The sequence below is a fragment of the Aquarana catesbeiana genome, linkage group LG02 (assembly GCF_042186555.1).
Source record: "Aquarana catesbeiana isolate 2022-GZ linkage group LG02, ASM4218655v1, whole genome shotgun sequence".
Lineage (NCBI taxonomy): Eukaryota > Metazoa > Chordata > Amphibia > Anura > Ranidae > Aquarana > Aquarana catesbeiana.
The window spans coordinates 338962560-338975415 of record NC_133325.1 but is presented as its reverse complement, the minus strand read 5'-3'; positions in this window follow the sequence as shown (position 1 = coordinate 338975415).

Here is a 12856-nt window from a genome sequence, read left to right as displayed (position 1 = left end):
CGGGGGGCTGCCTGTGACCAGACTGCCTGAGGGGGGTTACCAAAAAATATACCACCACCCACCACTGGTGAGATTATCACTGTGCTGCACATAGCCCATGCAGAGAACATTACTGCGGGAGAGACCCAAATTATTCACCCTGGGAGGAGAGGGGATAAAAGACCAGTCACCCTGCACAAAGAGAGAGAGCAGCAGTGACCGGGCCTAATATAGGAAGCTTCTGCACAGAGGCAAAGTCTCACATTGGATTACTGCACAAATCTGAAAGAAATACTCAAAGCACACCAAGATTCAAGTAACAAGTATACTGTACTTCTTGTTTAAACTGTTGTTTATTCTGGAGTTCTGCTTTAAAACCTTTTAAACTGTCCTTAAAGAAAAAAAAAATCTTTAGTAATTACAATGCCTAACACTTATAAGGGAAATATATTTAGTGTTAATAATGGCTGATAAAAGGTGTTAAATATAAAGTCAAACTTCTTTTTTTGGCCCCCTTTTGGTCTGCTGAATATGCAGAAAGTATAACATTTTGTTATTTCTGTTCCATGGGTACAAATAATTACCTGTTGATCCTGCCAGAAATCCAGCAAGTGCAAACGGTTTTGTGGTAACCCAATCAGTGTTATTAGCTCTGGAGAACTACAAAATACCTTTACTCTATTATATAGAGAAGAGAAGAGGGGGAGGCTTTCAGTAATTCTAACACATTTATCTAGGGTGACAACACTGCAGTACAAGTATTGTTGCTATATAGAACAGAAATTGTGTTATTGGCAGGATCACCAGGTAAACATAGAAGAAAGCTAACTAATGCAGCCACCACATCCAAAATTGCAAAATACAGTTGTGCTTAAAAGTTTGCATACCCTTGAACAGTTAGTACAGTATCTACCATTTTTAGAGAAAACATGAATGAGCGGGCAAAACACATTTCTTTTATTTCTTATAGAATTCATATTCAATTGTAGGTCATAACAGAATGGCACAATCATAAAACAAAACATGGCAACAAGTAAACAAATGAAATGACCCCTGTTTAAAAGTCTGCATACCCTTAGTTCTTTGTCTGCAAGCATTTTCTGATAACATGCTGCATTCGTCTTACTATCAATTTTCACAAGATTCCCCGTGCCTTTAATTCTCACACACCCCCAACACATCAGTGAGCCACCACCATGCTTCACAGCAGGAATGGTATTCTTGTCGCTATAGGCCTTGTTGACCCCCTTTATGGGTGTGACCCTAAAGCTCTATTTTGATCTTGTCACTCCAGATTACAGTGTGCCAGAAGCTGTGAGGAGTGTCAATGTGTTGTTTTACATATTTTAACTGGGCTTTTTTGGCATTGGAGCAGTAAAGGCTTCTTTCTGGTAATTCGACCATGCAGCTAATTTTTGTTCAAGTATCATCATATTGTAATCCTTAAAACAACCACACCGTCTTTTTCCAGAGGTTACCTGTGGGTTTTAATTTGTATCCCAAACAATTCTTCTGGCAGTTGTGGCTGCAATCTTTCATGGTCTACCTGACCTTAGTTTGGTATCAAGAGGTCCCTGAATTTTCCTGGTCTTTATAAAGTTCCATTACCTTGCTACGCAGGTCTTTTGACAGTTCTTTTCTGCTCCCCATGGTTCAGTATCTAGCCTGCTCAGTGTATCCACGAGAGTGCTAACAAACTCATTGACTATTTATACACAGACACTAATTGCAATTTAAAAAGGCGGAGATGTGGGAAATGAACCTTTAATTGACAGTCAACCTGTGTGTGTCACCTTATGCGTCTGTACCAACCTCACCCTGCCAGCATTCAATTCTCAGTCACTCTAAGACAATGAACAGTCCCTGTGCTTATTTTTTGTTTGTTTTATTGAGGGAATTTAACTTGGATGGGGTAAGGAAAATATGGGATGCTCGGTGAATCGTAGAACAATCAATTGGTGAATTGTATATCAATCAATTGGGACAGCTATGTACACTTCTCTGTACAAGTTACTACTTCAGTCTCCTACAGCTATTTTCTTGCTTGCAGAATATTCCTCTTCCTTCCTCCTGCACAACTCTTGCAGCACATGTAAGGTTAGGCCTGACACTGGCTCAGCCAAGCCTCAGCAATTTCCCTTTGCAGGCAGGGACCGCGGACCCTTGTAGTGTAGCATAAGGAAGTCTTTAGTGCTATCTGTCCTACTGATGGGCTACTGCTCCCAAGCAGCCCTCTATAGGCCCTGCCAGCCCTCATGGCTGCAGCTGCCCGACTCCACTGCCCATGACATTGCAGTCCTCACTACTGGCTCTGCACCCATCTCTGACTGTATCCCTCAGTCCTCCCAGGCATACCTCCCCAGTTCTCCTGACTGCACATGTCACTCACTAGCCCTCCTAGCTGCAACCGGTGGTTCCCTCCTGAAGACTTGCCCAGCAGTACTAGGTCCTGCTGGCCTCTCTTGCCCCTCCTGAGCATCCTGTCTAAAACCTTCATGCTTTCCTGAAGGGCTCCATCCTGCAACCGAGCTCCAGGCCTATGGTCACCCCCCCAGACTGGGGAGCTCCCTCAAAGGCCCAACAGCCTAGTACTCTATCCTCAGTTCTTCCACCCGACAACTCCTCCCCAGCAGGGCTGACCCTGGGTATTTAAGGAGGCCTGTCCCCTGCCAATCCAGGTTGGAGATTAAATTAAAAAAAAAAACATATTTTATTTTTATTTTTTTAACGTACTGTGAACATTCAGTGTCCCTGGTCACCGCTACACCAGTTTTATTATAATGCTGTACTGCACTGGTGACAGTAAGTAAAAAATTAATAAATCGTGAAATAAATGTTGTTTTATTTTTCCTTATTCTCCAAAGAATTGTGACAAAAATTACAACTTCAAAATACTCATCATACGTCTTACTAAATACCTTGGACTGTCTACTTTCCAAAAAGGGGTAATTTGAGGAATATTTGTACTGTCCTGGCGTTTTCAGGCCTCAAGAAATGAGAAAGGCCATCACTACATCAGGACTGATCAATTTTCAGATACAGTAATACCTCAGATTGCAAGTAATGCGGTTGACGAGCATTTTGTAATATGAGCAGTTATTTTTTTAAAATCCTGACTCGGTTTGCAAGCGTTGTCTCGCAAAACGAGCAGGATTCAAGTCTCTGGAATGTGCAGTACCGCATTTGGCCGGAGGTGCGGGGGCGCCGGTGACACTCGGAGCCTCTCGGATGCACTCAGAGCCACTCAGAAACACTCTGTTCCCAAGTGTTTCTGAGTCTCTCCAAGTGTTTCCCCGTGCATCCGAGCAGCTCCGAGCGGTTTCCGAGTGTTTCCGAGTGTCTCTGGCGCCCCCACCTCTGGCCACATGGGGTACTGCATACAATAGAAGTTACTGTGGAACAAATTATCTGAGTTTCCATTGACTTCTATGGGGAAACTCGCTTTGATATACGAGTGCTTTGGATTACAAGCATTCTTCTGGAACGAATTATGCTCATAATCCAGGGTACCACTGTATACAGTATATATCATAGTTTGTGGACTCTTTAACTGTCACATAGACTAAATAATAAACACTGATTTGGGTTATTTCACCAAAGCAATATAGCAGAATACAGTTTGGCCTAAATTTTTGAAAAAATACTATTTATCTGCAAAATTTTATGAAAAAAACAAAGAAAAACTAATGTTTTTCAAAATTCCGGTCTTTGTCGTTTATTTAGCAAAAAAAAAAAAACAAAAACAAAAAAAAACTGTGTAAATAAATAACCACCAAAAGAAAAGCACTAGTTGTGTGAAAAAAATGACAAAAATGTCATATGGGTACAGTGTTGCATGACCTCACAATTGTCATTCAAAGTGCGACAGCGCTAATAGCTGAAAATTGGCTTGGGCAAGAAGGGGGTGAAAGTGCATACTTTTGAGCACAACTGTATTATTATTAGAAGTAACAAAAAAGTAAGGCTAAATCAAAATTGCTAGTGATGCAGTGATACACCTATACAATAAATACAAACAAAAATGTGACAAAATTTAATTTTGCACTTTATATAACTTTTGTCACTTTTTTGTTTTTATTTATTGTATAGGTGTATCACTGCATCACTAGCAATTTTGATTTAGCGCTACTTTTTTGTTACTTATATTCTCTTGCTGTTGGTGACACGTTTGCTTGAGTTGGGCTGCTTTATCATTCATTTAAGTATATACGTTCCAGCGCAGATTTATATATATATATATATATATATATATATATATATATATATATATATATATATATATATATATATATTTTTTTTTTATTTTTGTATTATATTTATGTTTGTTGGATAACTGGTCCTGTAGAGGAAGTAAAATGGTGATGCTTCTGACTCAGTACTGATTCAGTAAAAAGTCTCAAAATATTGATGCAGTGTTAGCTTGTTGAACATTATTTTCATAGCTCCCAACTGTTCCGGCTTTCGAGGGATGATCCCTCATTTGGAACAAAAGTCACTCTATCCTTCTTTCCTCCTCATTTGTTCCTCATTTTGGTCTGATCTATATAGTTGTATATAAAATGCATTATTTATTCATCAAAAAGCATTTTCAGTGCTAAACCTTTCATCCGATTTCTAAATTGCTGCATTTGTAAATTTCAAAAGCCAATATAAAGTAATAGTAGTGGTAAAAAAGCACTTGAGGGTTTAAACAATAATTTTTTTTCTGGTATTTGATCACCTCTGCGGTTTTTATCTTTTGCACTATAAACAAAAAAAGACTGACAATTTTGAAAAAAAAAACAATCATTTTTACTTTTTGCTATAATATATATCCCCCAAAAAATAAAGTGTCTTCATCAGTTTAGGCCAATATGTATTCTTCTACATATTTTTGGTAAAAAAATTGCAATATATTGATTGGTTTCTGCAAAATAGGGGATAGATTTATGGCATTTTCATTATTAATTTTTTTTTTACTAGTAATGGTGGTGATCAGTGATTTTTAGCGGGACTTCGACATTGCTACGGACAGATCGGACACTTTTGACACTTTTTTTGGGACCAGTGACATTTATTCAGCAATCAGTGCTATAAAAATGCACTGATTACTGTAAAAAAAAGGCAGGGAAGGGGTTAACACTAGTGGTGATCAAGGGGTTAAATGTGTTTCCTGGGAGGTGTTTCTAACTGTGGGGGAAGTGTACTGACTGGAGGAGGAGAGAGATCGCTGTTCCTGATCACTAGGAATAGATGATCTCTCTCTATCCCCCTGTCAGAACGGGGATCTGTTTGTTTACATTGACAGATCCCCGTTCTGGCTCTCTGTGGAACAATCGCGGGTGGCTGGCAGACATTGCGGCCGCCGGCCACTCGCATCAGCTCCCTCGCCATGCAGTGGGTGAGCATGCTCCTGCTATAGCTGTTAAAGGCACCGACGTACAGCTACAGTGATTCGTGGGAACGAGCTGACCTGCCGCAGTATAATGACGGCGTCTGGTCAGCAAGTGGTTAAGGGGGTGTGGCAGGAGGTGTGTCCTGTGCCTACATACTTTTGCTAATAGATGTCCCTCATTCCCATCTCAGAAAGTTGGGAGATATGTTATTTGTATTATTATTATACAGGATTTACAGTATCTCACAAAATTGAGTGCACTCCTCACATTTTTGTAAATATTTTATTATATCTTTTCATGTGACAGCACTGAAGAAATGACACTTTGCTACAATGTAAAGTAGTGAGTGTAAAGCTTGTATAACAGTGTAAATTTGCTGTCCCCTCAAAATAACTCAACACACAGCCATTAATGAACACACTCCTAAATGAAAATGTCCAAATTGGGCCCAAAGTGTCAATATTTTGTGTGGCCACCATTATTCTCCAGCACTGCCTTAACCCTCTTGGTCAAGGAGTTCACCAGAGCTTCACAGGTTGCCACTAAAATCCTCTTCCACGACGACATCACAGAGCTGGTGGATGTTAGAGACCTTGCGCTCCTCCACCTTCCATTTGAGGATGCCCCACAGATGCTCAATAGTGTTTAGGTCTGGAAACATGCTTGGCCAGTCCATCACCTTTACGCTCAGCTTCTTCAGCAAGGCAGTGGTCATCTTGTAGGTGTTTTTGGGGTCGTTATCATGTTGGAATACTGCCCTGTGGCCCAGTCTCCAAAGGGAGGGAATATACTCTGCTTCAGTATGTCACAGTACATCTTTACATTCATGGTTCCCTCAATGAACTGTAGCTCCCCAGTGCTGGCAGTACTCATACAGCCCCAGACCATGACACTCCCACCACCATGCTTTACTGTAGGCAAGACACAGTTGTCTTTGTACTCCTCACCTGGTTGCTGCCACACACGCTTGACACCATCTGAACCAAACAAGTTTATCTTGGTCTCATCAGACCACAGGACATGGTTCCAGTAATCCATGTCCTTAGTCTGCTTGTCTTCAGCAAACTGCGAGCTTTTTGTGCATCATATTTAGAAGAGGCTTCCTTCTGGGATGACAGCCATGCAGACAAATTTGATGCAGTGTGCAGCGTATGGCCTGAGCACTGACAGTCTGACTTCCCACCCCTTCAACCTTTGAAGCAATGCTGGCAGTACTCCTACGTCTATTTCCCAAAGGCAACCTCTGGATATGACGCTGAGCACGTGCACTCAACTTCTTTGGTCGACCATGGCGAGGCCTGTTCTGAGTGGAACCTGTCCTGTTAAACCACTGTATGGTCTTGGACACCATGCTGCAGCTCAGTTTCAGGGTCTTGGCAATCTTTTTATAGCCTAGGCCATCTTTATGTAGAGCAACAATTTTTTTTCAGATCCTCAGAGAGTTCTTTGCCATGAGGTGCCATGTTGAATTTCCAGTGACCAGTATGAGAGAGTGAGAGCGATAACACCAAATTTAACATACCTGCTCCCCATTTACACCTGAGACCTTGTAACACTAAAGAGTCACATAACACCGGGGAGGGAAAATGGCTAATTGGGCCCAATTTGGACATGTTCACTAATGCCCTGTACACACGGTCGGATTTTGTTGTCGGAAATTCCAACCGTGTGTAGGCTCCATCACACATTTTCCATAGGAATTTCTGACACACAACGTTTGAGAGCAGGCTATAACATTTTCCGACAACAAAATCCGATCGGTTAAATTCCGATCGTGTGTACACAAATCCGACGCACAAAGTGCCACGCATGCTCAGAATAAATTAAGAGATGAAAGTGAAAGGTGGGTGAAAGGTGGGTTTTCCTGCCATCTGTGGGATTAGAACATTTTAGTGTTAATTAGTAATATTTGTTACACTTTTGCACAAACTAACATTTGTGTTTTGTGTCTAGTGAATATACCAGCTTACATTTAGTGCATATACTAATTTTTACAGGGAATATTTAAATATTTAAAGTGTACGTAAAGCCATTTTTATAAAGTGGGGGATGATTATAACTTCTGTTGCTTTTCTTTTTTTTGTCTGGGTCCCTGTTTGGGAGATTTACCTTCACTATTGGTCCTGGTGACTATAGTCTCTGATACAGAAAGTAAACAGGAACAGGAAAAGTGGGTATATCTTGCAAAGGGGACGCTTGTTCCAATGACAACTGCTTAAGAGGGGGAATCCCCACATTTTGAAGAGATCTCCTCTTACTTCCTGCTATGTCTCTGGGACAGGAAGCGAAGGGAGATTTCCTATACTGGACACAAACAGCTGAATATATGAATTCCACAAAATCCAAATTGTGGCTGAGAACAGTAACATTTTCCTGAACTAAATACAGCTTTTGTTATATTCAGTCAGGAATCCTGTAATGCAAGCATTTCTATTGATGTATTATTTAAACAATTAAACATCCTGCAGTTTCTTTAAAATCATATGCAACTATAGTGTGCTTCAGCATATCACACAAACATCATCAGAGGGACTAAATATGACCTAGATTATTCTCTCTGACAAAGATATGATTTGACAGCATATGAAAAGCCCAGAAAAGTAAACCTGTAGGACAGAAGTCCTAGTCAGCAAAATGCTCAATTTTTAAGCAGGCAGAATCCAATATAATGACACTGCCATTACTATGTGCAATAGTTTTTTTTTTACAGCTAAAGTACCAGATGCCAGACATACCTCATAAACTGGACAAGGGGCCCTGTAGTTTTACGGCAAAATAGAGACATTTTAGCTGGGAGTTGCAAGATGTTGTCAGGAAGAGTTTGGTATTTCCCAATGTATCCTGTCCAAGCAGCTTCATTCAGTGTATGATATGGGCTGTGTTAGGTCTCATGCACATACAATAAACACTAACACCAGAAAAAAACATTAGCTTTGTATTGTGTTCTACATGAAAGGGAGTGTGGATTGAGCCATATGGTCTAATTCATTGCTGCACTTGGATTCATTTGAATTGTCTCACTGGTGGAACCATCTGTCAGTGGAACTGTTCAACGCCAGAAGGAACATGGGATTGATGTTTGACATACATTGCCTGTGTGTAATGCCGCGTACACACGGTCGGACTTGCCAATGGGACAAGCTCAGTCGGCATTTCCGACGGAAAAATTTAGAGCATATTCTCTATCTAAGTCCGTCAGAAATGCCGACAGAAAAAGTCCGATGGGGCATACACACGGTCGGATTATCCGACCAAAAGCTCCCATCTGACTTTTTCTGTCGGAAATTCCGACCATGTGTACGCGGCATTAAAGTATTAAAGCTGACTTATACCCTCACCATCATTGTACTTTGTGTACATTAGCCTCCCAAGTAAAAGTCAGAATGCTGTGTCTTGCAATTCTTTTAAATATTTACACATTTGGTTGCATAACATTGGGATCAGAATTCAGAGACAACTACTCTACTAAGTTTGGCAGAGACTATGTGGGCAAAATTTCCCCCTTTCCATTCTGGCAGGGGAGAGGAACATATGGGGGTGAACTGTGGCCACGAACCTTAGTAATAGTCTCTTAATCTATTAACACCAGGTCGGACCTACACTTTGCCGATGATCACTGAAGGTGTATGCAGACATACTGTATATAAAGTAGGACTTTATTGGTGACTGGACACATATATATCCATGTATATGTATCGCAGAGATGACTACCAGTGAAAGTTATGTTACACAGTTTATGTATGTATGTATATAATATATGTATATGCTGTGTATATATATATATATATATATATATATGCAAAAATAGGGTGGGTTACTTCCTTTTCTTTCCGCTATTCCTTTCTGGAGTATAGGCTAACGCGTTACACTGTTTTGTTTTGAAGAACAATCAGAGATAAAAGAATATTTTGCATTGGAGAATGTGTCCCGTCATTTATATATATATATATATATATATATATATATATATATATATATATATATTTATATACAGTGGGGGTGGAAAGTATTCGGACCCCCTTAAATTTTTCACTCTTTGTTATACTGCAGCCATTTGCTAAAATCATTTAAGTTCATTTTTTTCCCTCATTAATGTACACACAGCGCCCCATATTGACAGAACAACATAGAATTGTTGACATTTTTGTAGATTTATTAAAAAAGAAAAACTGAAATATCACATGGTCCTAAGTATTCAGACCCTTTGCTGTGACACTCATATATTTAACTCAGGTGCTGTCCATTTCTTTTGATCATCCTTGAGATGGTTCTACACCTTCATTTGAGTCCAGCTGTGTTTGATTATACTGATTGGACTTGATTAGGAAAGCCACACACCTGTCTATATAAGACCTTACAGCTCACAGTGCATGTCAGAACAAATGAGAATCATGAGGTCAAAGGAATTGCCTGAAGAGCTCAGAGACAGAATTGTGCAAGGCACAGATCTGGCCAAGGTTACAAAAACATTTCTGCTGCACTTAAGATTCCTAAGAGCACAGTGGCCTCCATAATCCTTAAATGGAAGACATTTGGGATGACTAGAACCCTTCCTAGAGCTGGCCGTCCAGCCAAACTGAGCTATCGGGGGAGAAGAGCCTTGGTGAGAGAGGTAAAGAAGAACCCAAAGATCACTGTGGCTGAGCTCCAAAGATGCAATCGGGAGATGGGAGAAAGTTGTAGAAAGTCAACCATCACTGCAGCCCTCCACCAGTCGGGGCTTTATGGCAGAATGGCCCGACGAAAGCCTCTCCTCAGTGCAAGACACATGAAAGCCCGCATGGAGTTTTTTAAAAAACACCTGAAGGACTCCAAGATGGTAAGAAATAAGATTCTTTGATCTGATGAGACCAAGATAGAACTTTTTGGCCTTAATTCTAAGTGGTATGTGTGGAGAAAATCAGGCACTGCTCATCACTTGTCCAATACAGTCCCAACAGTGAAGCATTGTGGTGGCATCATGCTGTGGGGGTGTTTTTCAGCTGCAGGGACAGGACGACTGGTTGCAATCGAGGGAAAGATGAATGCGGCCAAGTACAGGGATATCCTGGACGAAAACCTTCTCCAGATGGTTCAGGACCTCAGACTGGGCCGAAGGTTTACCTTCCAACAAGACAATGACCCTAAGCACACAGCTAAAATAACGAAGGAATGGCTTCACAACAACTCGGTGACTGTTCTTGAATGGCCCAACCAGAGCCCTGACTTAAACCCAATTGAGCATCTGTGGAGAGACCTAAAAATGGCTGTCCATCCAACCTGACAGAACTGGAGAGGATCTGCAATGAGGAATGGCAGAGGATCCCCAAATCCAGGTATGAAAAACTTGTTGCATTTTTCCCAAAAAGACTCATGGCTGTATTAGATCAAAAGGGTGCTTCTACTAAATACTAAGCAAAGGGTCTGAATACTTAGGACCATGTGATATTTCAGTTTTTTTTTTTTTTTTAATAAATCTGCAAAAATGTCAACAATTCTGTGTTTTTCTTTCAATATGGTGTGCTGTGTGTACATTAATGAGGAAAAAAAATGAATTTAAATGATTTTAGCAAATGGCTGCAATATAATAAAGAGTGAAAAATTTAAGGGGGTCTAAACACTTTCCGTCCCCACTGTATATATATATATATATATATATATATATATATATATATATATATATAGTTTTTGTGATTGAGAAGTTCAGTAGGCTTCCTGATTTTTATGGAAAAGATTATGTATGCAATCAGTAATGCACACTTTATTTAATTGGCTGGAAATTCGTTTTTGCATGTGCTGATCTGCTTGAAAATCTCTGTATTATATTTGTGAAAGTTTGACTCCATGGTGGAACCATCTGTCAGTGAAACTGTTCAAAGCCACTAGGAACATGGGACTAATGTTTGACACACACTGCCTGTGTGTTAAAGTACAACAGTTAAACTAAAGTACCTAGCACTCTTTATGTCCAGATGATGTGAAATGAATTTATGACAATTCATATAACCCTGTGCTATCCAAGCTCTGAGTCTGTACAATCAGAAGTGTAAACTCCCCACATAAACACAGGGTTACATGATTGGTCATAAATGACATTCACATTATGTGGACAGAGTGATTGGGGATGTTTATATAGATAGGGCTGTGTGCCCGCTTGGGAGATATCTGTCACACTCCCCTGTCTCTTGATTCTCCTCATCTCCTTATCACTGCAATACCTACAAGACAAATCCTAACAGAGACTTTGGCAGCTTTTTGTTCAAGGAGACTTTACCCAGAAAAAACTCAGCTCACCTCCTCCCTGTAGTGTGAGCAGCTGTCCCGGCCAGCAGTAGCTACAGTGTGCTCCGCCCCCTCCTCAGCACACCGCACTGGTGATGGGGGGGGAGGGGGTTCAGTCAGAGATCTCACAGTGCAGGCGGGGAGGAGAAAGGAGCTTTGGAGGTTCTAAATACACACACCCCAGTGCAGTGTATGTATTTAGAAGCAATGACACTGCTGCTGTCCCCACAGTGGCAAGTATACCCTCCCCCCTCCACTTACCCTGGGCCCTCAGTTCGACCCTGGTCAGAATGGAGGAGGAGCCTAGGCTCCATCGGCTAGGTGTGCTGTTGTGATAGGCAGCCGACCCCTGTCACAGAGTGCTTCACTGCGGCGCTGGTCCCCAGAGGATTTTCGGGGAAGGTGCCCAGAGAAGCGATCCCCGCTTGGGCCTCTTGGGATGTCTGGGCCCCCTACAGGTGTATGGGTTTGTACCCCCCTGATGGTGGCCCTGATGTTTATAGATCAGAGAGGAAATGGTGAAAGCAGACACCTTCAAGTGCTAGCACATCTCAGTAAAAAAAAACTGGACAAAATTTGAAACCATATCTGTTTTATCTTTTCCCCTTAAAAATAAACAGCCACTGGTATCTGCTGGTCCTGTAGGCAGAAGATTATAGCTCATTCTGTCTGAAATTGGCAAAAATGGGCTACTGTGGAGTACGTATTACACTTGGGTATGGTTTACTGAAGCTTTAAACACGAAAAAGGAATAGTAAAAAGGAAGTAAAGGGAAAAGGGAAAATTATTTTGTTCATAGGAATCATTTAAATTTAAATGGCCATTTTCTAGTCCATAGTAGGAGATTGATAAGGAGTATGGTATTAGTACTTTCCTTTCCTAATGTACTTAGAAATCAGCCTCGTGTTGTCTTCACATTTGCAAATGACACATAGTAACCTCCTGCAGGCTTTTTACAACGGCCTTAAAAATCATGTGGGACAGAACTATTTAGAGGTAAGCCAGACCCATCTGCTCGGAATCCACAAATTCCTGAAGAAATTATCTGATGAGACAAATTCTCATCCTGAGAGAGATTCAGGTACAAAACTACAAGCAAAGATATTACGAGGACACCTTCTAATTGCAACTAGGAATCATAAAATCTTTAATAATTACTAATAAACTGAACTTTCAGTAGCTTCACAAGTCTTCATGAATACATTTCAAAAATGTTACAACATAAAGCTACCATGTGCATT